Source organism: Pagrus major, chromosome 7 (genome assembly GCF_040436345.1).
Source record: "Pagrus major chromosome 7, Pma_NU_1.0".
NCBI classification, from domain to species: Eukaryota; Metazoa; Chordata; class Actinopteri; order Spariformes; family Sparidae; genus Pagrus; species Pagrus major.
In genome coordinates, this window is record NC_133221.1 from 6,764,876 (window position 1) to 6,791,248 (window position 26,373).

General features: G+C 40.5%; 1 protein-coding gene across 1 annotated transcript in view; it reads left to right on the plus strand.

Moving 5' to 3' along the window:
* Positions 1-4,826: 4,826 nt before the first annotated feature.
* kcng1 (potassium voltage-gated channel, subfamily G, member 1) overlaps positions 4,827-26,373 on the plus strand; it is a 31,359-nt gene continuing 9,812 nt past the window's right edge. Inside the window, exons 1-2 of the mRNA XM_073470796.1 lie at positions 4,827-4,891; positions 6,162-6,249. The gene's annotated coding sequence lies outside the window, so the exon portion shown is untranslated. The remainder of the gene's footprint in view (positions 4,892-6,161; positions 6,250-26,373) is intronic.

Sequence of the window (26,373 nt, forward strand, 5' to 3'; positions counted from 1 at the left end):
TGGAGCCATTTTATGTTTTTCATCTTTTGTAGGTGCAATATGTAAGAAATTTAGTTTAAAACATTCAAAAATTAATCTACTGATGTTAGCATGCTAACCAGCTTGCTCAGGGCCTGGAAGCCTCTTACTCCCAGTGATCAAAAGGTCCTGTGCTCGCGGTGTAAAAGCCAACTCTCTGGCTAGCTGCACGGCTAACTAAGCTAACAAGCTATCAGTTGCTACAGTTATAAACAGAATACAGTTAGCAGCAGTTAGCCACTCTGCTCTGGTGATATGCTGCCCCTATTTGTTTGGAGTGAGAGTTCAACAGGTCGCCAATTCTTACATAATGCACCTTTAATAAAAGTCCCCATCTACTTCAGTTGTTTAGGAGAACGCTGCAACGCTGTTTTGCTGTGAAGCTTCAGAAATGTTTTGTGGACTAGAAAACTTCTCCCAACTTTCCATCGGCATGGGGACGACTCTGAAATGTCATTTTTGGGTGAACCTATCCTTTAAACGAGCTTCACGTCTTGCCAGATAGATGAGACAGCTCATAGGTGTCTCATCTCTGCCTACGCTGCCATTTATGAGAGGAAAATTGAAAATAAGTAAATCCAGCAGACAGTGAGTCATCGAGTGACCCCCCTCCTGTCCTGAGGCAGGAGCAGACGGGCTCATGGGAGACCCAAAATATTTGTTTATAATTTACCCAACATTAAAATACCCAGAGCTTAAAGTAAAAATGATGTGCTGTTTACACAGGCGCACGTGTCCGAGTACAGTACACACACAGTTTCATACGCTGTTCCTCCCTTCAAATAGCAAACAACAACAAGAAAGGGACTCACATGCCCGGAGGCTGTAGTTGCCATGGAGACAGCTTGTTTGGTGCTTGGTCCCCGTGTCAGGAGGAGGGCTCTGTGAATGAACCTTGTGTTCAGGAAGTCTCTGGTTATGACATCACCACGGGAGAAAAAGCAGCACGTGGGCCTCTCTTTATGAGCCGTCTCATACAGCCCACTCATGCAGATATGCCACGATGACTCATGCGCCCTTTAGCAGCTCGATGGTGTAATGAGTTCGGACTGCATACAGATTTACTGTGTGAAATCGAACAAGAATGAGCTACATGATGAGCTTGGCATTTCATTCAGATCACTTTTGTGTCATTTAAGACTGAGCTCATCCTGACATGGAGGGCATCGAGCTTTAACCAGCCACAACATCAGCATCGCTTCAACTAAATCAAATCCCACACTTGAATTGATGAACTGGCTGTTTTTACTTGTTGCACCAGTCTATCCAGTTATTCCACCTCGCAGGTGTCAGGATAATGTGTGAAAAAGCCAGTAAAACAAGAATATTAAAGAAGTGAAGGGGTCAGCTGCAGAGCAACAGTATAATGGGCTGTTTGTGTGGAATAAAGATGACTCTGTCTGTTTGCAGACACTTCTGCAAACGCCACATCATTTTTTCTGAGACATGAGTCAGTTTCCTGGGCTTCAGGTGTGTCAATGCCCTGCTGAATTCTTAAGTAGTCTACCCAGCTCATTAGGTGGAGGACAGACAGAGGACATTTGCATGAACACATACAAACAAATGCAACAGTAAATAAATCTTCAGGGATGAATGATGTTATAGTTCACATCTGCATGCAGTTTCCTCATCATTTACTGGAGCTGAAAACTTAAAAGTTTCAACATAATCTCAGTTTGACCCATGAGAATCACAGCTGTCTAAATCAATTCAGAGAGAAAAGTGCAGGACACAGTTTTACAATAACCTGTATATGAGAAAAGCCAGATACTGAAACACTACAAGTGCACATGCTCATGTTCATACCCTGTATTATAGTGACAACTAGTGTAGCAAGAGGAAACTAAAAAGTCAGTGTTGAGCTCTGCTGACCGCCTGCAGAGGGAGACAACCACTCGTGAATGTAAGTCAGCAAGAGGAGCTGTTGGACCGCACTCCACTGGAATCAAGAGACAATCACTGAGGTGCAATACTGAGCAGGAGTGCTCCCTCTGTGGAGTAATGGCAATACTTCAACACTGTGTATTTTTACCACTGAACTGGCAAATTCAATCACTTCTGAATTGCAAATTGAATCTGCTGAAGCACATATCAGCAGCTTACAAAAGCTTCTTTGTTAAAACAGCTGTTCGCTTTATTTAGCTTTTCTAAAGACATTTCAGCACCTGCAGTGTATTTCACATTGGAATGAAATTCTGGGTTTTCTTTAAAACTGGTCTGTTAAAGGCAGAGCCATTGAGTGCAACACGTGAGGAAATATAAAACAAAGAAAGCCTGAATTTTACTGCCTTTAGCAGAGGCGCAGTTTCTTTTGGATTAGGAAAGAAGCATGGAAATTATATAAAGGCACAGACAAAAGAGCAAAAACAGCTTTGTGAAACATTGTGGAGCCCCTTTATCTGCAGCTGGTGGTGTGCAGTCATTTGTGCTTTGAAAGTAAAATATGCATTTGTGGGGGCTAATGTTAAGCGAGAGTTACTGTATAAAATAACAATGAATTTCATAATTAGAATCATGAATTTAACTTTAAAGCACCAGCCAGAGTGTCTTATGGACTGGAATAGAGGTGTTGACAGAGGGTCATGTATGCTGTACAGATTGTAAAGCCCTTTGAGGCTAATCTGTTTGAGCTATTGTGAGGCAGCAAGTAAGTCGGGCACAAGAAAACACAGTGCATTCGATTTTATTCACCCAAATTTCAATGTCAGGGGGAGCAAACCACTTTAATTGAACACATTTTACAGCCAGCACAACAAAGTAATGCATCTCTGAGGTCCAAATCAGAAATGGAGTTACAGTGCACAGTAGAGAAAAAAGCAGAAACATTGTGTTCATATTGAATAATACACATTGGGGCCAAAGTTTTGAGCATCCCTTTTATCCCTATAAGTACGTTCTGACCAATTATAATCCATTTGTAACGTCATGCTGGAACAGAGTAGATGGACCCAAATGCAGGAGATGGCAGGCAGGCAGTGCAACGGATGAATTTTTATTCAGGAAAAAGGCAACACAAGGAACAGGCAAGCACAGTGGAACATCAGGATCAGGGAAACAAAACAGATGACTCGACAAAGACTGAACTAAAGACTGTACTTAAGCACAAACTAAACTAACGAGGGGATGAGGTGCAGGTGGAGCGAGGCAGAGAAACACAGGTGAGGGTAATGAGTGGAAAAACACTTGGAACAGGGCCGGAAGATACAGAAAAAGAAGATGCAGTGCAGGTGGGAAGGGATTGAGACCCTTACCTTTAGCATAACGAGAGTAAAATTCCTTCACAGACGATACTGTGATAAAACTGTCTAATAATAATTGACTCGACTTGACAATCAGCTACACAAATCAGCTCACAACATGTCACAATAGCAGCCAAGTATTCAATTGTCAAATGATAAAAAATGTCCTCATGCAGAGCGCACTTCATTTCAAAACAAAAGCAGCTAAAGTGCAGTGAGCCATACAAACTGTCCAACTGTTGTAGTGGTTCCTCATTATCTATTATAATCAGTCGGTGAAAAGCCACTCCTGCTCCAAGGTGAACAATGACATCAGCTCTGAAGTGGCCCTGATGCTCATTAAGTCAGAGGAAACAACAGGCTCCGGTGGTAAATACAGCTGCCGCCCACCAGCAACAACACGAGCAACACACCGCTCCATACTTCATTTCTTTAGTTCCCTCCAACGGCGCTGGTGTCAGAGTTTACATAATGCTTCCATCTCACTGCAGTCTACTCCTGACAGGGGAGTAATTGGGAGATATTCATAGAAAATCTTCATTTTAAAGAAAACAAATGATCTCATTGATTCGTACAGTATAGGTGAATATTGGAATCTGTAAAGCTGCTGCATCAGCAGTTTTTTTTTGCAGCTATAGTACTGCAGAGTGATGTTTTATTATAGTAATAATAACACGCTCACATTAAACCTCACAGATATCATAAATCTACTTCTCCTGAATTATTCCACAGGAGTTATTTAGTTTTTCTTTTTCCTTCTCTGTGCAGAGTTCCCCTAAACATGTCTCACATATCTACTTCATTTTGTACTGTAATTTCCTGTGTTTCCCAGAATTACTTACAGCAACTGCCAGTGGGTGTGAACTTGTTGCCTTTAATCAAAGGTGGGTGTATGTGCGTGGGTGCAGGCAAGGTAGTCGAGCTGAACAATGTGCCGTATGTATTATGATGGCCTCACCCTTCACACAAAACATATGGTATACTATTGTTGGATTGCATTGTTGATGGGGAAATTATTATCTATGGTTGTTCAATAATGGATTTCTCTTAGCAAAAGAGTGAATCTAATCAGAAGTTCTTGCTCTTTTAAACCAGGCTGCGTGCCTCTACAGATGGCAAGGTTTTCCATACTGAAATATCTAAAAAATTATAGGATGGACATAAATTACATTTTATAAAAATCTGCACATTCATGAACTCCAGAGGATGAAGCCTACAGACTTTGGTAACCCTCCGACTTTTCATTAAGCACCACTAGCAGGTTTAAGTTGACATTTACCCTGTGAAATATCTCAATATCTACTCGATGAATTGGCACAAAATCATGTTCATATGATAAAATTGACATTTGTGCTATTGTAAGAAATGTCTTGACAACTACATTCCCATCAGCTTTGTTTCGTTATAGTTGTCTCTCATGATAAAGACACCTAGATGAATTTAAGATGGATTTAGTGGCATGTAGTGGTTTGTTTGCAGATTGCAACCAACTGAGGACTTGCTGCTACAAACATGAGAAATGTGAAGGTTTGGTTTGTCCTTTTTGGGCTTCTGTAGAAACATGGTGGTGCAACATGGCGGACTCTGGGGAAAAGGACCTGCTCCCTCTGTAAATGTTAAGAGCTCATTCTAAGGTAACAAAACACAATTGTTAGTTTTCAGGTGATTACCAATAAATCTGCCAATAGATCGTCCTAAACTCTACACACTGGGCCTTTAAAGTTGAGACTTAAAAGTCATGCTAACATGCTAAACTACAATGGTGACTGCAGAAAATATGACCTGCTACACATCAGCATGGTAGCATTGCCATTGTATGCATTCAAGCATGCTGACTTGTGTGGGCCTATCACCTATACAGCCATCTTTCCTATCAAAGCATCAAAAGTTAAATGAGAAAACTTAAATGTTTTGGTTTTAAATGACACAGAAAACTAAATAATTTACATGTGATGATCTATTCAATATTAAACAGCTATCTGGGTAGCCACTGTATTATGTGTTGTTTGTTTACGACTCAACAGTTTGTTTCTAGACATCACAGAAGCAGTATCATATTAATGGTGTGAAGCCGTTTGCTCACAATAGAGTGTTTTTTTCTATGCTTCTCCTGTTACCATCTAATTGCTGCCATACAGAGAGTGTTTTTGGGTATCCAGCATGAAGCTCTGCCTGTAAGTCAAATTATACCAAACTCTGTCATCGTGGCTTCTCATATTTCATAAGCACTCAGCTGCAGGGACGTCTCAGAGGAGAATTAAAGTGGTATCGTTGGTTTCATCTCAGAAATTTAACCATTTACCAACTACTTTCGTGCTATATGCAGGCAAACAATCTCTCTCTCTTTCTCTCTCTCTCTCGCCCTTACCCTAACTTTAACCAAATAAGCTGTTTCACACATGGCGTCACAATTTTTGTCCCCAATTTCACGAGACTTCCCAAATTAATTGGTCTTTAGTCTAAAAGTATGTCAGAAACACAAACACATGAAATAATTCTGCACTGAGGTTAGATTCCCAGCCTGAATTATCATCCCAGTCTGGTTATTTCCTTGTTTTATGTCGTAGTTCATATCTTCACGTGTCATGTTTCACTTTCTACTTCCTCCCTTTGTCTGTTTTCTCACCCTTTATACTCCCCACCTCTTGTGTATTTAAGTCTGTGTTTTCTCCTCACTCTTCGTTGGTTCGTCTGCTTTTCACATCTGTCCCCCAGTCATTTGTTCCACTCATGTCTACCTGTGTTGCTTCCTGCGTTCCTCATGTTTCCCAGGTTTGTTTACTTTTACACCCCGTTGATTTCTGTTTTGTTGCCTGAGTTGTGACTTTCCTTTTGAATTTTTTGTATTTTGTATTTTTGTATTTTTGGACTCTCAGCTTCACTAAAGCTCGCTTCTGTTTTCAGTTTGCCTGCCTTCGAATCTGCATCTGGGTCCTTACAAGTTTGCTACAGCAACAGTCCCTCTTGGATGATTACCATCACCCATCATCAGGTAAAAACCAGCCGTTCTTTGTGTTTAGTTATGATTAGTAGTAAGTTATAAAATGTCAGCATGCTAATACGTTAACAGGATAAACAGTACCCCTTAAATGCCAGCACGTTAGCATGCCGACATTAGCATTTAGCACGAATGAAAGAGTCTCATTGACCATAAAAATATCCATCTGCCGAGTTGAGAACAGACTCCAAGGGCCTCCTGTTCCTTCGTCTCACTTATACATTGAGTCCAAGACCTCATTAACATCCAGCAGAGACTGTGTCTGATAGCATGGATCTGAGTCCAAATGGTGTGAATAACCTTGTACATGAATAAATAGCACATTTTTAATGACAGTCTGAATCGCAGTTTGGAGAGAAATCAAATGGCTTGTGCTAACTTCCCATGAGAGACCCCGGTTGGCCGGATAACAAACACTGAAGCAAAATGACTGCACTTCATGTAGTTTAGGGTTCACACTGAGAATAATTTAATGACTAAGTAATGACATCTGGTCACTGTTGAGTTAAGAGCTTTTATCTCAGGGAGTTCTCTGCAGAACAGCCTTGTTTTTAACTAGGAAATTGTGGAGATTTTTGTTATTATGCTGAGTTATTTTGAAAAGCTTAACAGTTACAGAGATGGTAATAAAAATAATATAATACAACTGGTTGAAGGATTTTTGTCAGAACACAGATGAGAAAGGTTAAATTTAAACACCTTGTTCAACAATAAATGTTTGGGTGTAATTACCAACCAGCCAACATGAAGAAGGAACAGTGTTATACCAGTAATACATTGCTGATGATAACTATTATCATAGAAACCCATCAAAGAAACAAAGGACCCTGTTAAATGGCACACAGCAGAGCAGACAGAAGAAGGCCTGCACAGATTGCACAGTGAGCGGAGCTGTTATTTTGCACAGCTATAATCAAAGCCACACTGATCAACAGACCTGCTGAGTTATAAGCTGACATCTCCTTAACACTGACAGCAGACGTTGACTTCTCGCACTTCAAGTAGACTCACGGACTACAGAGAGCTGGAACAGAAGGACAAAAAGAGAAGGGGCGAGAAAAAAGGACTTCGGCATATTTATGTGTTTCATTCCCAGTGTGATTCAGTTTTTTTTTTAAATCACTACTGTGCCTAATCACCAAAACAAAGAGGCTCCAAATAATGCTGAAATCAAGAGGAGAGCAGGAACCAGCTATACTGCATTAATGAACCCTGACTAATTGGATATTCAGTTAATCAAAGCCCTTTGACGGCAACAAGTCGCATTCAGTGTTCAGCCTAAAGGGAGCGTTTAATCCTCAGCACTGACCTCACTTTAATTAGAAATCAGATTTGAGGTGAGTATTTGCAGAAAACGGCAGACAGATTTGGATTTAACATATTATTAAAATCACTTCACGTCTTAAAGGAATATCCAAAAGACTAACTTCAAAATCATGTAATTGGTAATATCATTTTTTCCTTTTGTAATAAAAGCAGTTCATATAAACTGTACATGCATCACATGCTTTTACATACCACATACACTCTCCAACTCATCCTTCAACTCTGTCACATAGCAACAACATGGTATCCATAGAAACTGAATTAAACTTTATGTGTTATCTTTAGCGACGAGAATTCTTTATATAGAAGTGGATAATTTTGCAAAGCTAATTCCTCGTGTTTGCCTCTGCTGCCTCATCTACTCAGTCATGTTCTTTTTTTAGTTATATTCAAAGTCTAAAGAGGATTTTCAGCTGAGGTCTTTTCCTGACGCACTTGTGGTTTTGTGACACAGAGAATAAAGTTACTTGTTGGCCTTGGAAACAGCAGTTCACTAAGTATTGTCACCACAAGGTCCAGCAGGTTCGGTCGCTGTCCTGGAGCGTCCTGAGCAGATGTTTGTCAATTATCATGGAATAATTCTGTGTTCAAATTACCAAACAGCTGAGATCTTTAATCTGAGTCTCTTTTTGGCCACTTGGGAGCAGCGGAAACAGGTTGTGAAAACGACACTGATATTGTGATTACCTTTTTAAGTTGATCTGGTGAGCATGTTTGCAAATACTTGCTTAATTAGAGGTGTCACAACTTTGAGTTACAACTGATAATTGTAACTGAAATGAGCTTTCAATTTCAATCTGAATTCAAAGGCAGTATGGCAGTATGGCAGTAACAGCAGTAGCGGCACTCATGGCAGTATCAGCAGGGATGGCAGTAACGGCAGTATGGCAGTATCGGCAGTAACAGCAGTAGCGGTACTCATGGCAGTATCGGCAGTAACAGCAGTAGCGGCACTCATGGCAGTATCGGCAGTAACAGCAGTAGCGGCACTCATGGCAGTATCGGCAGGGACAGCAGTAATGGCAGTATGCCAGTAGTGGCTCTTATGGCAGTACTGGCAGTAATGGCAGTAATGGCATTGACGGCAGTAATGGCAGTATCAGCTGTATGGCAGTAATGGCAGTAACAGCAGTAATGGCAGTAACGGCAACACAGATGTTTCAGAGATCCTCTACTGATTTCTTTGAGAAGAGGGTTTACTCTTTGGGGACAATCTAAACTGAACTAACTGGATGACAATGCCAGAGACCCCTAATTTATTTGCTTGGAAAGATGGTTTACAGGGAACAAATTTGAGAAACTGAACTTTGTAACATCTATCTATCTTTGTAATTTCTATCTTTTGTTGTTTATTATTTAGTCACTAAAGGGTGGCATTGTTTTCTATAACTCTGGAATATATTTTTGGTAAATACTATTTGAACCTGCAGCAAGCCACCAAGATAAAGTCAAACTGTTGTTGTACAGTAGGCATACCCCTATCTTTTTTAAAAAATGTAAATGAGAACTGTCAGGGCAACCAGGGGAACCAATTATCTGTTTATCTTTACAAATCCAGATAAGAGTCTAACACTGTCACACTGATCAATGCACTTCAATGATCACAAGCTACTCCCAAACTCATTACCTACCTACCTACCTTTGAATTTCTTCTCCAAAACTACACATTACCCCTTTAATACTTTTAATACTAATCCTTTTTAACTTCTGGTCTTTGTTGGCTCTAACCTGAGATTTAAAGTTAATATTTGAATGAGAAATTCACAAGAATTAAGTAGATTGACATGAGGTTGCACTACCTGACACTTGCTGCTTGCAGTCATTGCTTCACGCTAACACATAAATCTCCAGAGCATGAATTAATGAAGTTCCCTTAACCCCGTGGACTTCAGCGCTGATCCTCGGGAATTGGTATACAGCTTTTTTTTTTCTATCCAACAGCTCCATAATTATAACTAACCTCCATCCATGGGTGTAAAATGCTCTGTGATTAGATGACGACAATGAAGGTCAGCAGGGCTCTGAATCCTGGAAACCACTGCTCTAATCCAGTCACAAATTGGGATGGCGCTCCGTAGATCATGCAAATGAGGAGTTATATTTGCATAATTAGATCAAAATAAAGTCTCATAATTCAATATTAATCAATCTCATTCTGAAAACACCTCCATTCAGACAGTGTGGAGCTCAGTGTGCTGCTCACGACTGACGCAGACCGAGAATGTCAAGTGCACTTTGTGCTGTGTTTTTTTCTCCCTGTGTCTTTGAACAGCTGGATCTTCAAAGAAACTTCTAAGGTATCTCTTTTATAAATAGGCCCTCATTGCCTTTCTGGTCACTGACCTGTGCACCAGTCACCTTTCACACCATTTTCAAGAGGATGTACAGTACGCGTTTCTCATTTTCACAACTCCCCCAGACATCAGATGAGTCCTGCTGCTCCCCGTGAAGCCAAAGGCCATCAGCTGCTCATCGTTAGGAGGATGAGAGCCTTAAAAGCTCGCTGCACAGTTGGAATCCACACTTTCTTGTGCAGAGCAGTTTCTTCTGAAGAAATCAATTTTTGTCCTGGGGAACAGTGCATGAAAACAAGCTAAAGGAAGCTCTGGCAAAGAATGACGGATTAGGATCTGAGATTTCACAAATTAACATTATTATTTGAGAAAGTAAAAAAGCATGAAAAAGGCTATAGTTACCACTGTGTGTTTATTCAAGACGAGAAGAAAAGTGGATTTGCTGGAAGATCAGATCAGTGTAGTTGAGCTTATAGAGAACATATAAGCAGAATCTTATATAACTGTGAAACAGTTATACACGATTAATGTTAGACAGTCATTCAGGCTGAGAGCAGGAGACTGTGAAGAGAAAAGAAAAAAATTATAGAGAGGAAAGGCACTCAATTTTAGAGGTAACCTGAAAACCAGCGACAATCATAGGTAATTGGTAAGCTTACACACAAAAACAAAGTTGAGTGAATGTATCTCTGGTGTCAGAAACCATAATTATACTCCGACTGCTCCGAGCAGTCGCTAAACGTTACAGTATAATGGTGTCTGGAAACACTGTCATCCCCTCAATATCACCGCTCACATTTCTTTTCCACTTTTTTATTTTTTTTGTCTTTTCGTTGACTGTGTCTCTGTGCGTGATCTATGTGAAATATTTCACAGAAAATTCTGACATCAGATGAAAGAGAAAAAGAGTGAATGTAGCTTAAACTACAAAGGCATCACTCAAAATAGAGTGATCTGTTGCATCAGATGAACGGCTTGAGGAGAAAAATGAATCTGCACAAAACTTGTGCGTAGGCCTACAGTTCTTTGACACCGAAGTTTGAATTTGTGCCATTTTATATGGGAGTAAAAACTTTTCCATGAAAAAAGCAATATCTGCAGACGGCTGTGAGTCTGTAAAGGAGGAGGCTTGTGCCGATATTTTTAAGTATAATGTGGAAATGAAGAATAAAAATGGAAAAGCTTTGTTCTTGTCTTATAAACTTGCTCCTAACTCTTTTAGTCGCATTGTTTCGCGTCCCCGTACAAATACACCGGACCATATAAATAAAAAAACAAAGTTAAATAGAGACACACGTGTTAAAGTGTAACATGTGGTAATGTCCTTCGCTGAAGCAAGCACACTAACAGACATCTTACATGTCAAAGCAGAAGAAAATGCAGCTGTAATTAATAACAGTGATAATCCCATTAGGTGTGTATGCACGCTGGTGTGCTTCCTCAGTGTCATTAGTTCCACCTGGACTTTTTTTCCCTGCTGTGACAAGTCAAAATGTCTCCATGAAAACTGTCAGTTGAAATCTATTATTAAAGATCTGATCAGAACTAAATCAAGTTTGACTTGCCTGTTAAAGTTTCTAGTTACAATGTTCTGCTGGGATATGTGAAGAAATGAAATTTATAACATTAATAATGGCTGGTCCCAGAATTTGTTATGGCGCATGCTGACTCACTGGAGAGGCTTCCTGGGACATTTAAATGGAACATTTTTATAGTTCCTTCTGCTCTTTTCCTGCTCCGATAAGTCAAAATGTCTGCTGTGAAAATCCATCGGCGCACAGTTTGGGTGTTTTGCATTTAGAGTGTCCTGAGCCGAGGGACTTGATTGTGTCGAGAAAAGGTTTGCAATAGTTTTTCCAGCTGTTCAACTGAGCTAAAAAAAAAAAATGCAGATTATTATCATTATCTGTGACCGAGCCCTGTAATTCTGGAAGGCAACATTTCCTCATGATACATGTTGAATGATGAATTATTGAGAAACAGTATTGGGATGAACAGCAGACGCAGATCTGAAATCTCAGTCCGCGTATAAGCCCGCTAATGGTATCCTGTGCTTTAACAGCAATTTAAGTGCTAAGATTAGCCTGCTAAGGGACTCAAGAGCGGAGCCGAGCAGGTCAAACTGAACATACAGTCTCTGGAGAGGAAGCGGGGAGGAAAGGAGCCTGTTCGTCCATAGCAACAGCAACAAGTAATAACACAGAGATGAACATAGAAATCATTATTCTGCAGCAGACAGAAACCGTGTACTAGGCTAAGACCGTATGCTATTTTTGGTGTTGTGTGAACTCCTGACATGTGCGGCAGATATGTGGATATGATATAACCGTGCCAACTGTGTTTCCTACATTGTTTTATTTGAGGCGGTGATATAATTGCGGTCTGTCATCAGCAGATGTAGCTCTTCAGGATGCAGCATTCAAAGATGTTCTCACGGTGTCATGCCGGCCAAAGGGTTTTACGAGAATTATGAATGCTGAACAATGTATTTAAATTGTGTATTATCCTTCTGGCAGTGAGGAGCAGAAACACACTGAAGGGGATTATACTTTAATTACAGTCTCAGTTCATTAAACTCTGAAGCGCTAATTATTTCCTAACTTGTGCTTTTGTTCTGTCGTCCCTGCTGAATGTTAAGTACTTTTAAGCAGCTTCTGCAGAGGAACCGTTTTTGTTTTTTGGATTCTGTCAACACACAGCTTTCTGCTGCAAAATATGCAAATATGTTTTTAAAAGAGTAACGCAAAAACAATTTGAAAAAGCTGTGTTTCACACCCTGACTTTAGGGAGACTGTGTGTTAATTTTGGTAATGGAAACTATGGCGAGAAATGGTCGTTAGCGACACTTTTTCGATGACTAAGACGGGAAGATGACGAGCAGAAAATAGATCTTAAAAATATGTTTGAAAATAAGTCTGAAACTGGAGCTGTAGGCGTATAAGCCTAATTGAATTAGTTTTACAGAGAGAAAACATTTTGATGAAAAGTTGACTAAATCAGGAAAAGGACTCCTGCACACTGTCCACTTCGATTTTGCAATTAAGTTTAACGACAACAAGGTTTTCGGTACTAAGACCTTCAAGTACCGAAGGTCCTTGAACCGAAGCTCCCTTCACAGGGAGGACAGCACAACAAGTCCTCCAAATTCATAGCTGCCTTCTAGAACAACACATATACGGGTTTTCTGATCAGCTGGGACATTCATGCTTCACAATCACTGGCTTATTCACAGCTATGTGGCTGTCAGCTGATGATAACCCAGTGGTAATCACGCAGGCGTTCAGCACGGCCACTATAACTTCACACAACACGCTGTTTCTCCTCCCCAGTATCACCTGCAGTAGAATCAAGAAGGAAATCACAAATCAGTTTGCTTATTCAAATCCACCCTTTACAATAATCAACACAAAGATTTGATGAGAGAAGCAACTGCTCAAATGCATTTCAGTATGTACAGAAGTAAGCGAACACATCATCGCTCATACTGACTCTAATTCAGCACTAAAAAACAAAACTATGCAAGTACTGCACGTAAGGTTATTAGCTCATCAGTCTATTATTAAGGATGGAGCTATCAGATTATGATTGTTTTGTGGCTTTCACAGTCCTAATAGGCTTTCAGTCAGCGATACTGATTATTATTTTTTACTTATTCATTACTACTGTTTTAATTGATGCTCTGCAAATGTCCTCGTTGTGGGACTGATAAAGGATTATATTTCTTCTCCGCACAGCAGCAATTTGAGAGATATCACCTCAGACTCAAACAAATGTGCATGTTCGTGTTTAGACTGGACCTAGGTTATTAAAGTTGCTGTTTATATGTGGTGTATATATAGAAACATGTCTGCCTCAGGTGGCAGGTAATGTGCAGGAACAAAATAAAGCTGTCATCTGCAGCATGAGCAGGTTGGACTGTGCTGTCCTCTCTGAGTGGCAGCATGAACTCTCATCTTTCTTTATAGAAACGCCCACAAAGAGACTAAGACCTGCACTGTAATGAACTCGTTTCAGCTTGTCAAGTACAATATGACAGCTAAACTACACACTGTTATCGCAGAGTGAGAGGTTCTTAATCTGTGAACAATGTCACATGGTACAAGTGTAGTAGCTTTTGGCAAAAAAATATATGACATGAGACTCAACTTGGATTAGGAAGTTAAAGACTTATGACTTTGACCTGAGACATAATGACTCAATGACTGATCTATATTCAGTTTATGTTGTCATCTCAGGTCCAGGCAAGAAGGCTGCAATGCCAGTGATAATTCAAGACCTCGTTTCAACATTTGTAATCCTGAAACCACCGAATATTTTTTAAGGTGATCTCGAGACAATTCCCAGCTGTGTTTGTGGCGACAAAAAACTGATATTTTTGACTAGAAGCTGGGACCAGCTGTGTTTTTGGTGTCAAAACTCAATGTTTTTGGCAAAACTTTGAGACATCTTGAGCAGTGTACTGTATGTGGTGACCAAAAAGGGAATTTTAAGCTAAAACATGATCTTTTCCTATCCCTAACCACTTGTTTTTTGGTTCCTAAACCTAACCAGAGCAAAAACACAGCATTTGAAACGTTGCAACATAAAGAAACATAATGTTTCAACCTATCTGTGGTTTGCAGAAATGTACATTCAACGTTTATTCTACTATTTGTGTTGGTTCGGTCACAAGTGTAAAGCTTGAAGTCTGGCATGATAGATTTGTGAGATCAGATGATCATGTGAGCTCACAAACCCAGCTTTCTAAGTAATATAATAGGCCAATAATATCATAATTCAACCGTTATTAATCTAATACCTTGTCTTTTCTCTTTATACTACAGATACAGTTAGACTGACTTGACTTGACAAGCCCAAAAAATGGCTTGAGACTTGTTTGAGACTCAGACCAGTTGACTTGAGTCCCAGTGTCTGGTTCATATTGTAAAAATCAAGTTGTATAGCAAACACACAACACAAAGAGAATGTTTTTCCCTCTTCACTAGATATAAACCTTCTACTAGGGATTTTTCTGCTGCTTTCGGCAGCTTACCTCCTTTTATTTCTTGAATTCTGTCTTGTGACTGAGATGCCCTGATGCCTCCATTGATTTGCTTTTGGAGACTCCATCAAAGAGCCTAAGAAAAGGAAGAAAACAAGCAAACTTCCTCTTTCCACCTTCAGGGGTGTGCTCACCTGGCCAACAAAACGTTCCAGCGTCGGTGAGAGGAGACGAAGGTGTGCTTAGTCATCCTGCCAAACCAAAAACGCAGGGTCACGGCTTCAAACTGTGGGAGTTGAGGGTATTCTTCGAAATTGTTTGGAAAAATCAATCTCCAGATATCCTCTTTCATGGTCAGCGTGCGATGAAATGTGCCTCTTGAGCTTTCAAACTCCACGGCTCAGTGCGTCATTGCACAGTGGACGAATAATGATACAGTAATCAAAGAACAGGGCCACATCACGTCATTCACAACACAAGAACAAACATGTTCTGGTCTGGTGATGGTTGAAGAGGTCTCACATGGTGTGTACACATGTTCAGAAATGCCAGACAAGAAACTGAGACTTCTATGAGCTTGTTATTTTCATTCTACATTAAGACTCCATGCATGAAACTGGTTGTTAATTCATGCTTGAAGTGCAGAGAAGAGGTAAGAACTTTTCTGCATTATATGTATGAATCTATATCGGTCAGATCAGTCAAGGTTCAAATATATCAAGTAATGATGTCCTACTGAGTAATTTCAGGAGCAGCTGCGTCTCAAGAGGCTGAGCAGGTTGCCGGATGTAGTACGACGCTCTGAATGGCTAGTAGACGAGGGGAGTGCAATATAATTACAGACAATTTACTCGTAGTGATTGACCCAGAGACTCACTGCACTTCCCCCTCAGCTCTACGAACAGGGTCAGTCCAAGAAAACTCACACAGTTCATGTCAAGGAATCAAAATTCTGTAGCAAAATCCTACAGCTGTACTCCAAATATGTTTTAGTTATGAATAATTGAGGCTAAATTTGCCAATTACCGCTTTTTTCCACTTGATTGGGTTGAACATCTAAGAAACCCCAGGGATCTTTGTATCAATAAGATCAAATTTAAATGACTCGATGAGAAACTGAATGCATGGAGTGCCTTCATTCCACAATTTAATTAATCTCAGTTCCAATTTAGATGGAGACGTTCTCTTGTTCTCTACTTTATACTCTAATTTTTCTATTAGAAAATAAATGGAGGCATTGGCAGGTGTGTCAAAGTTGATAAATGTGCAGTATGGACTGTAAAACAACTGGATTTTCTATGTTGATAACTGGATTTTACGAGAGGCGTTTTTAAATCATGTGTAAATAACAGCTGTGGTCTTTATTGATGTGTGTCTGCAGAGGTGCGTTTGTGTGTGTGTGTGTGTGTGTGAGTGAGTGGGGGAAGGGTTGTCATTTTTTTTCTCAAACATGACTGATCTTGATACTACACGCAGCTTAACTACTGATCAACCTGATTTAAAAGGCTGCACTTGAGTCAGATGAATGGTGGAATTTCTACCATCAACCTTTTTATCAACCTCTTCATCCAATGTGATTTGGCTGCTTTTAAGCCCACGGTGTGCTCACCAGAGTCTTTATAATGGTGCTTAATAAGCCATTACATCAAGAGGAGAATGAGCTCATATTTATAGATACTATCCAAACTGGTTCACACCACAGATGGACCACTACACCTGCCAAAAATGGGTTTGAAATAGATCCCAGGGCCTCTTCTGAAAGATGGAATTTTTAGAGCATCCTGGTGGACAAATTAACTTTTCATTATATCAAGGGTAGAAATGTATCATCACACAAATAATCTTAATATCCGGAATTGGTGAAGACCAAAAAGAAAGTAAATACTGAATTTATGTTCACCAGGTGGCCAGCCAAATGAACGCTAATGTGTTAATAGACAGCTGTCAGCTCACCAGTTGATTCATGACAGTACCTCAGAGTTGTACTTAAGTACGGTGGTTGAGTAAATGTACTTAGTTACATTCCATCACTCTCTTTAAGCCCTCCCTCCCGATTACCCAGTCTGCTCTGATTGGTCAGCTCACACACGCCTGAGCCAACATCTGTCACTACAGTCTGTTGTGTTTTCAGCCTCCAGTTGGCTTCACGTCTACTGAGAATACAGGCATAAATTATGTAAATGAGTGACATGATGACATAATGTGATGTCAAAAAGTCTTGGACTTTGGAAGGCGGGACTACTGACGAGGCGTTTCAGGAGCAGTGTTTTCTGTGGGAGAGAGCAGCTCCGGTTCACAACACACTGGAGGAAAGGAAAAATCTGAAAAAGCATGATACGTCTCCTTTAACATTTCATGATATGTGTCACCACACAAATCATCCAGATTTTCAAATGTTTTTTTTTTCTTTGTACCATGAACCAGAGAAATTGAATGCATCTTGTACTCAGTAACCTTCTGTTAGTGGTAGACGAATTCAGTGTTCCCCACGTGTGATTAGCATGAACTGTGTGTTGTTTGAACAGACACTGTTGCCTGACAGCTGTCAGAAATAGGCTGAGGTCACACACACACCTCCCACACATTTCCTCACTGTCATACATTGTGTTCTAACTCTTTGCCCTGTGGTAGCACGTCTCCCTACGCCATATACTCATTCCCCTCTTGTTTGATTCCTGCACATACTGAGGCTATCTTTACCATCCACTGACTCGTAAAGAAGATACAATATTGACACGTGCAATGCCAAATCAGCTCAGTTGTGTTTTGAGCTGGGATTATGACTGATCTCAGTCAAACAGTCACAGCTGTGCCTCTTTGGCACCTGAACCTCCTGTGGGGTTGGGTTTTTACAGATGGCGACAATCATCCATCAGTTTTTGAGCAATTTTCTGGACATTTGCATCAATCTGTCAGCAGAAATGATATCGTTTGAAATACGTTACATTGAATTTACTCAAGAAATATTTACTCCTCTTCATTTATCTGACATTTTTAGTTAACCTTACAGATTAAAATTAGGTACATGTTTTAAGATTATAAAATAAAATGCATTGTTATAGATTAAACCCATGGTTCTTTTGGGCTTACATTTAAGGATAAATTCAGAGCTCAGAGCTCCCAAATTGACATAACGTTAGTTACACCCATTTTAAAGCTGAAATCACTTTAGCTGCTAAGCTAAAAGCGTTAGCATGCATCCCGTCTAAAGTCGGTGCATGAGCTTGACCGCATGTCAAATGTGTAAATATTGTCTTTTCAAATCAACTTGGATCTTGGGGCATCTGGAGACTTGGACTACACCGAGGAGCTGTAAGGACCCATTTAATGTTTTTTTTTTTGTTTTTTGGTTGTTTTTTTACGATTTAAAACAAGTCCCCATTGTTCAGGAGACTGCTGCAACCCTGTTTTGCTGTAAAGCTCTTGAAATGTTTTGTGGACGACCAAACTTAACTCAACTTCCCAGGGGCATTAGGGTGAGAAGATAATGACAAAATCTTAATTTTTGGGTGAACTTATCCTTTAAAGATGTCAGTGAGTTGTTAGCTGTTCCAAGAGACAGTCTCCTCCCAGCTCAAAATCAATACAAAGTAGTCCAACAGAACTTTGATTTTTTTCTTGACCCCATCCGCCATCACGACCCCATAGATTATTCTTGTGACCCTCTGGAGAAGGACTGAGGTTAGGAACCACTGCACTAAACTACCTGAATAAAAACAAGGTGCAACTGGTTGTGGTGAATGAAAGTTACAGCTCAGTCAGCGAGATCAGTAAAATGCCACACTGATCTACATCAATCTAATGATGTAATATACAGCATGTCTATAATAATATAATATATTATCCTTACTTACTTGTAATAGAGTATTTTTACAATATTGTATTGCTACTTTTACTTAGGTAAGCATCTAAACACAGATATAAAAGCCACTGTTATTCTAGCTCTGTGTGATAACGGCTGCAGGTTGCACGTTAACTCTTGCTGTGTTATCGACCTTTGTGCTACTGCTGGTAGAGTTACATACTTTTCCAGTCGCAGCAGGTCAGCTAATGAGAAAATTAGATGATCAATCTCATTTTCCCTCCTACACTCATTTACTTTCTTAATTCATCAGAGCCTGGATAGGGCATGCTGAACGTCATTACGAGACCCACAAGCAGCAATTCCTAGAATATGTTGCCATTTATTCATAACTTTAGTAAAAACACCGGGACAGTGAGAGTGATTTATGTCAAGGCCAACTGTAAATGACTTTTTCTTAATTAAAGTAATCAGAACTGCTGCACGACGAGCATCAACTGCACGTGACCAGGAGTTGATAATTGCAAAGAAAGGCATTTCAGCTACTCTGATGACAACGGTAGGGAATAGCAGCTGTTGAATGCAGTCAGTGTATGTGAATGAAGGAGGTTGTATGTCTGTTTGCATGGAAATAAAGAACTTTATTCAAAGAATGCCTCCCACAACGTATTCTCCTCATTCTCTCTTCATGGTTGAAATGGTAGAGGCAAACAGTGGCTGCCTCGACGGCTTTTATTCCTCTCGAATGTCTTTTGAGAAGTCGATCTATCTCATCATTTAAATGTTATAATGTCAGCGGGTAAGACACAGATAGCTGAACACATTTAATTAATTTCTGAATTATGAGCAGGCTACGGTAAAGAGAACCGCAAACTTAATAAAATGTATTTTTAATGACGATACTCTGGGGGAGATGTATTCCAGATCAATAACAAAATGACATCACTTCTAGCTTGGAGTGAATTATCCTGCCTCTGAAGACTCACCAGCTCACAAACTCTAAAAACACAAGCTCTCGCTCTGTTGATCGAGTTCTTGGCAGTGAAAAACTCCAAAGAACTCGTCGTCTTTGCGGTTTGGGATTGTTTCGACACAAGTCAGTGGTTTCATTTCACTGCACTACATTCTTTGGGAAATAATGAATTTGGATTAACTTCCGCAGCAGCTGTTCCCCCCCCCCCACTGGATATGCCATGGACATTTGACATTTGTGGGAAACAAACTTAAGATGACTCCGACTGGACAAGTTCCAGCGCTGTTAATTCACTGCTGCTGGGAAGTGTGTTTAAGTATTAAGTGGAAATACAGCTGATGAAGAAAGTTGGCTGCCACACATCATAACTGATCATAATAGCTAGACATCAAAAGTCCATTAAAGTCACAGAGTGCTTTAGTTTTACATATTTGGAAAATGCACTTGTTCTCTTTCTTGATGAGAGTTTGATGAGAAGATAGATACCACTCTCATGTAGCGTTGTGAATATGAAGCTGAAGCTTGTTAGCTTAGCATAAAAACTGAAAACTTGGGGACACTGCTAGCTAGACTCTACCCATGGTTTAGAAAATGCTCACAAAGTTATATAAGGATTTATTTGCAGGACTAAATCACTTTTTGTCACCTTTAGTGAGCTAGAGTTTCTGTTTCTGCCTGTTGCCAATTTTTAATTATGCTAAACTAACAGTTTGCTGGCAGAAGCTGCATATTTATGGCACAGACATGAGACTGGGCTCGATTTTCTCATTTACTGTAATTATCCACAAGAAAGACAGTGAGCACAGCTGAGTTGACCAGGGATATGTGGTTATATATTGCATAAAGAAATACCATGCTGCATGAGGAAAACATCAGTTTCCTTACTTCGGCGCTGGAGGATCAAAGAGCCTTTTAGGGGAAGGCTGAAGGTTTGCCCTCTTTAAACAGTAAGAAGCAGTGGAAAGGCAGCAATTTACAGCCGAGAAAGCTGGCAGAGAAAAGGAGGCGGTGCTACATCAATCCTCAGAACACAATGGGTTAAAATTGTATCGGTAATTAGCAATCAACCATCAGCAGGTGAACACCTGTAGGCGCAATCGCTGCTGGTCCAACTTGGTGAAAAACGTCACCAAACATCCACTTGCTGCTTCTTAAAATTCTGTTTTGTTTTTTGTTTTGTCTGTTTTTAATGATTTTCTATCCCCTCCTACCTGAGCTGTAGGAGGGAACACAGCATTCCTGAATCCTAATATACTCTGATTAATAATTATGAATTACAAACATAGCAAAAGTCGTGCTGATGTGGTTTCTGAATATATTTAGTCCCCTTGTTTGTGCCATGAAGTCTAACTGAGGCTCAGTAAACTGCATAAATTGACCCACTCGAGTGTCAAACCAAAATCAGCATACTAAAGAGTCATGAACAACGGAGAGCCATTTTTAACCTCAAAGTAAAAAAAAGCACAATCCTGCCACCCAAAGCTGCAACATGAAAGTGAGCACATGTTCTTCGCCTCAGTAGTGGCATGACTCTATGAATCACAATGTTGCTCTGTCAGTCTGTCGGGTCACCACTTTGGATTTTTGGATTGCTCCAAATTTTCTCAACAGTTGCTGGATGGATTGGCATGAAAGGAGAGGCGGTATTTCATGGGAGGGTTGAGTTTTCCAATTTTAACTCATGCCCAAGACCACTAGCACTGCCTGGACCCAGTTTACTTGAGATATTAGGAAAGGGTTTTGCATGTTTTCTATGTCAGGGGAGGATCCAAAGAAAATATTAATAAGGTCATTGAAGGCTTTGCATTTTTATTTAAATAAAATCTGATTTATGATACATCCATTAACATATATGCATCGCATTTTTAAAATTTGCTTCCAGATGAATGTAAACAACAGCAATAAGATGGTGATAATAATCTGGTCAGCATCAGGTACACTGTCCATCAACTTTGACTGTGTTTGAGCGCCGAGCATCCACCTCTCTTCTCCTCATCCCGCCAGAGTCCTTCACTTTGCCCGTCAAGTGCAACAGCTTTATCCTCGATGTTGTGGTGGAGACAGCTCTCCATAAAGACGTGGACACAACAGTCTCTGATTTCTGATAGAGTTGCTTTGCCAGACTGACTCCTATTTCGTCCATTTCATTTTCCTTGACATTCACCAGGAGCAGACTTAATTCAAAACTGGATTAGCATGATTCTCATCCTGACTCTCTTCCTCTCCTCCCTCGGGTGGTCAGGTTGAATGGTCGAAGAGATGACGTTGGCAGTGTTCATGTCAACAGATTCAAAATAAAAAGCTTGAAGGAGCTACCAGCCGCTGCGTGTGCACTTTTTGTTTGGTGATACCTGGCAAATGTTAGCATGCTAACATGCTTAAACTTTTTTTTTCCTGCCAAAATGCTAAACTAAGATGGTGAACTCGATAATCATCACACCTGCTAAACATTAGCATGTTAGCATCATCAGTGGGGCCATGTTAGCATGCCGGCATTTGCATTTATTAGCATTTAGCATAAAGCACTATTCATTTCATTCCAACATTAGGAAAATCCCATCTTTCCCATTCTTTTTCATTAATCTTGGCATTGCAGTACTTTTGTCTACATCATGAAGGATGTCTGGAATATAGTGGTGCTTGTTACACTTGATATCACTACACATAATCACAGGGGGTCACAGTTTTGGCCTGCTATGCTTGGGCTGGCTATGTGCTGTGTAAGCTCAGTCAAAACAAAAGTGACAAGCAGCCTGCTGGATCCAAAAATGCATTTAGATAATAATCATTTAATTTTGTTTTGGCAAAGACGTCATGTCCCTCGACATAAAATCATTAATTCATCAATCATCTTACAGTTTAAATCTCATGCAGCAGGATCATTATGATGTTTGTACCACATTGATTCTTTTTCATTGTGTGGTCTGTGCCATTATCTCCGGTCACCGAGCTAGAAAAGCAGCTCCGCTCCGAACAAAACATAATAGCTCGCAGGAATTACACGCTTCCTCTTCTGACCAATAGATCTCTTTATGGAACCACACGCTTGGTTCTTGGTCCACAGTCGTAAAATAATAATCAGTTTTAGTCATGCACATTTTCTTTTTTCACTTCACCATTACGGGTCATGAGAGCAGCGAAGTGAAAATAATACAGTGAGAGTGACTTGTCATGTGTGTTTACTTCTGCAGTTTCCATTCAGTTCGGGACAGGTAGATCAATAAAGGAATAATAGACCCTAACACAGGCGACACAGGCAACACAGTGGACGTGCCACACATACTGAGACGCATTTGTTTGGTTATTCATCCTTATCGAACTTGTTTTATATTATTTTCTCTTTTAAATTGCATTTCCTCAATCACATCTTCCTTCTGAATGAAAACACTTGAAAAAAAATCATGTAAAGACATCATTTCAACAGCCAGTGGGTACAAATGATTATTACAAGCATAAAAAAAAGTACAAAACTGCAGCATTTGCTCTGGTGGTGAAAAACAGTCATGATAAGTCATCCTTATCATCATACCACATGATAGCATTTACCACCAATCGTCTAAAATTGGACACCCTGGTGAGCCTCAGCCGTCCTCCCTCCCCCTCAGCCAGGGTAACCCACTGGGCAAATATAGACCTTTGTGTGAATCTACAATCAAAAGATAGTGATTATTCTCATTTAAAGGTGGTGGTGGTGGTGGTGGTGGTGGTAGGAGTGGGGGGGGCATGGCTCTCTAGATGGTGGTTGCCATGGAATTCTCTCAAAAGCTTTTGGTATAATGGCACACCCACTTCTGATGTCAGCGCTCGAGGATGGGGGGGGAGGAAGGAGTTGAGGCAAAGGGAGAAGAGAAGAGACGAGGGCAAAGGGAAGGGAAGGAGGGAATAAGGGAGGGAGGGGAAGGAGGGGAGGGGAGGGGAGGGGAGGCAGCCTGTTGCTCATGATCATCGAATAACCTCCTCATGCTCCACGAGCTCAGCGCCTGTGCATGGACGGAGCAGAGTCAAACGAGGCAGCAGCAGCAGCAGCAGCAGCAGCAGAAGCTGAAAACATATTTCACATTTGTCCTTCATGTGCATTCTTATGAGCGCCTCGAGCAACTGACAGCTGCTGAGGAACTGATTCAGGAGGCACAGTGAGTATTTTTCATTTTTATTTAACAGGATTTATTCAGTCTTAAAGGTCTGTTGTACAGTAAGACACACTTTCTTAGTTGTAAGTCACACTTCTGAGAGTTTCTCACACGCCTGCGGAGCATTTTGTTTTCACAGAGAGAAGTTGGGCTGACTGACATTTTTTGCAGCTGATTTCTCAGGGTTACTATTTTGGAGCATTGTTTGGGATCATGCAATTACTCATCGAGTGTTATTGGAGAGCTCAGCCTACTGTTTTGTTTGCACGCAATAGTCTGATCTTTGCAAATATGCAGTGCACTTCTCTTGTTAAAAGCAATTAAAGGAAGCTGTCAGTTTTCATTATTTACAGTAAGATTGATTAAAAGCCGTATGAGTTTACAATAGGTCTTTAACAGATGACAGTGATTTGCATAATGCATACAATAAATGCGTGCACCATGATTATAAGGCTGCAGCATCGGTCAACATTTACTTATATCTCATCAGAGACAGGGTTCAGGACATTTGCTCTGCAGGTAGGGATCTACGTATACAGCATACAGCTGCTTTTTAAAATCTAATTTTACAACGAGAACCGATGGAAGAGAAACTTTTGAATCTGAGAGCCACTTCAAGTCCTCGAGCCGTGAATCACAGCTGATGTTATGTTTCAGTGAATGCACAAGAGATATTTCCATCACAGCACATGGTCTCACTCTGAAGATGATGTTAGATTATGTCCCATAATGTGATTATGACTCCTCAACGCAAATGCCTCTCTCCGACTTTGGATCACTGATACATCGTATGAAATAGATCATCCTCTCTCCCTCCTCCAGGTAATTTGGACTATAATGAGATGAACTAATGGCTTTTTTTCCTCTTCCAACAGCTAATAGTGGCTGTCTGATTATTCTCCCCCGCAAAGAAAGGGTCGGCAAACTAATTAAAATCTGCTATTCCCAGGTGACTTTACGTGTGAGGTATCTGAGATATATATCCTAAAGTGTCATTAGAGTGGGTCGAAGGGTCACGGTCCCACCAGCAACACTATTTCCCAGAGCACCCGTGGGTACACAGAGAGATCTTGACGCTCTGAATCGAATGATGTGCTTAGAAATTGTAAGCAGGGCGAAGTTCTTCTGAGCCTTCTGCGGCTGTGACTTTGCTCCATGTTTTAATGAGATTGGAGCTCTTGCTTCCTTTATATACTGTCTGAAGTGAGCTGAGGATTTCTTTCAATCCACACTGCACAAAAAGATCTTCAAATACACCTTACAACTTCTAATTGTCACTTGCACCTTGTTCATAAGACATGGCTCACATATCCTCTGTCAGGAAAGCTGTCCTGAAGATTTTTAAGTGCTGTCCATCAAGAGATTCATCTTATTTCCTTCATGTGAGCTCACTTCACGTCCATCAAACCAGCCACAGAGAGCCCCGCACGGCTGTTTGTCTCAGCCATTTATTCCATCTCATCAACTAAAGTACTTTTACACTCACACTGTAATCGTGTTAAGAGTGGAGTCTTTGTTTTTTTCCATCTTTGATCAATCATTGCTCTTACTTCCTGTCACCTCAGCCCGCAGGGACCTGCTCCGAGTCCTGGTGCAAAGATCCTTTGAAACACTCCATCTAGAGTGACAGACAGGCAGGTCTTCACCGGTACGGGGTCAGGCCTGCCATGCCTGCCTGCACACATGCCCGGCACTGGTGCGAATTTTATTAGCTGCCTGTGAAAAAGAAATTGTTGTCATAGCCGAGAGTGTTTAGGTTCGTGGATGATTGCAGCTCAGGAGGAAAAGGGCATGAACAGATGAAAAGTGAGTTTTGGTTAATGCACACAGATGATGCAGAGAAATTAATGTTATGCAATCTTTATGTAATCAAATGATGAGTGTACAATCATCCGTCCAGCCTAGAGGAATGAACAAAAAAGGGAGGGAAAATAAACATTATGCTTAACAGTGAATGTGACAGGTGTAAAGTTGAGGTGATGGTGAGATGTTTCGAGCGCTGACTAAATATTGCATGTCACAGTTTGCTAAGAGAATGAGGAGCACTGAGGCATAATGCGGAGCAGTGATGCAGAAATGTGGGGATTTGGTGGGTCCGCTCAGACCCTTGTCTGGGGGATCGAAAGCTTTAAGAGCACATACAAACAGACAGACAGGCAGACAGACAGACAGATAGATGGGACAGGCTGGGAAATCAACTGTAAACAGATAACGATGGCGCTATGATGCTTCTCATTTACTCTTTGCTAAGGAGACATGAAATAATACTTGCATCTTATTTCAAAAGTCTTTTGGGCATTTGATGGCTGCATCACTTCTGCGTTTCTCTGCACCTTTATATGCATGTATGAGTCGCAGTTGTAATCAAATGGCAAACACAAATTATCTCGGGGATGGAAAGATTAAGGAGGAGAGACAGACAAACAGACAGACAGGGGACGGGCTGGGAAATCAACTGTAGACAGAAAATGACGGAGGTGTGATGCTTCTCATTTGCTCTATGTTAGGGAGGGAAAAAATACTTGAATGGCATTTTAGAAGGTTACACACTATTAAAAAAAATATGCTAACACAATATGCTGCACGATTGCAGTTGCAATCAAATGGTAAAC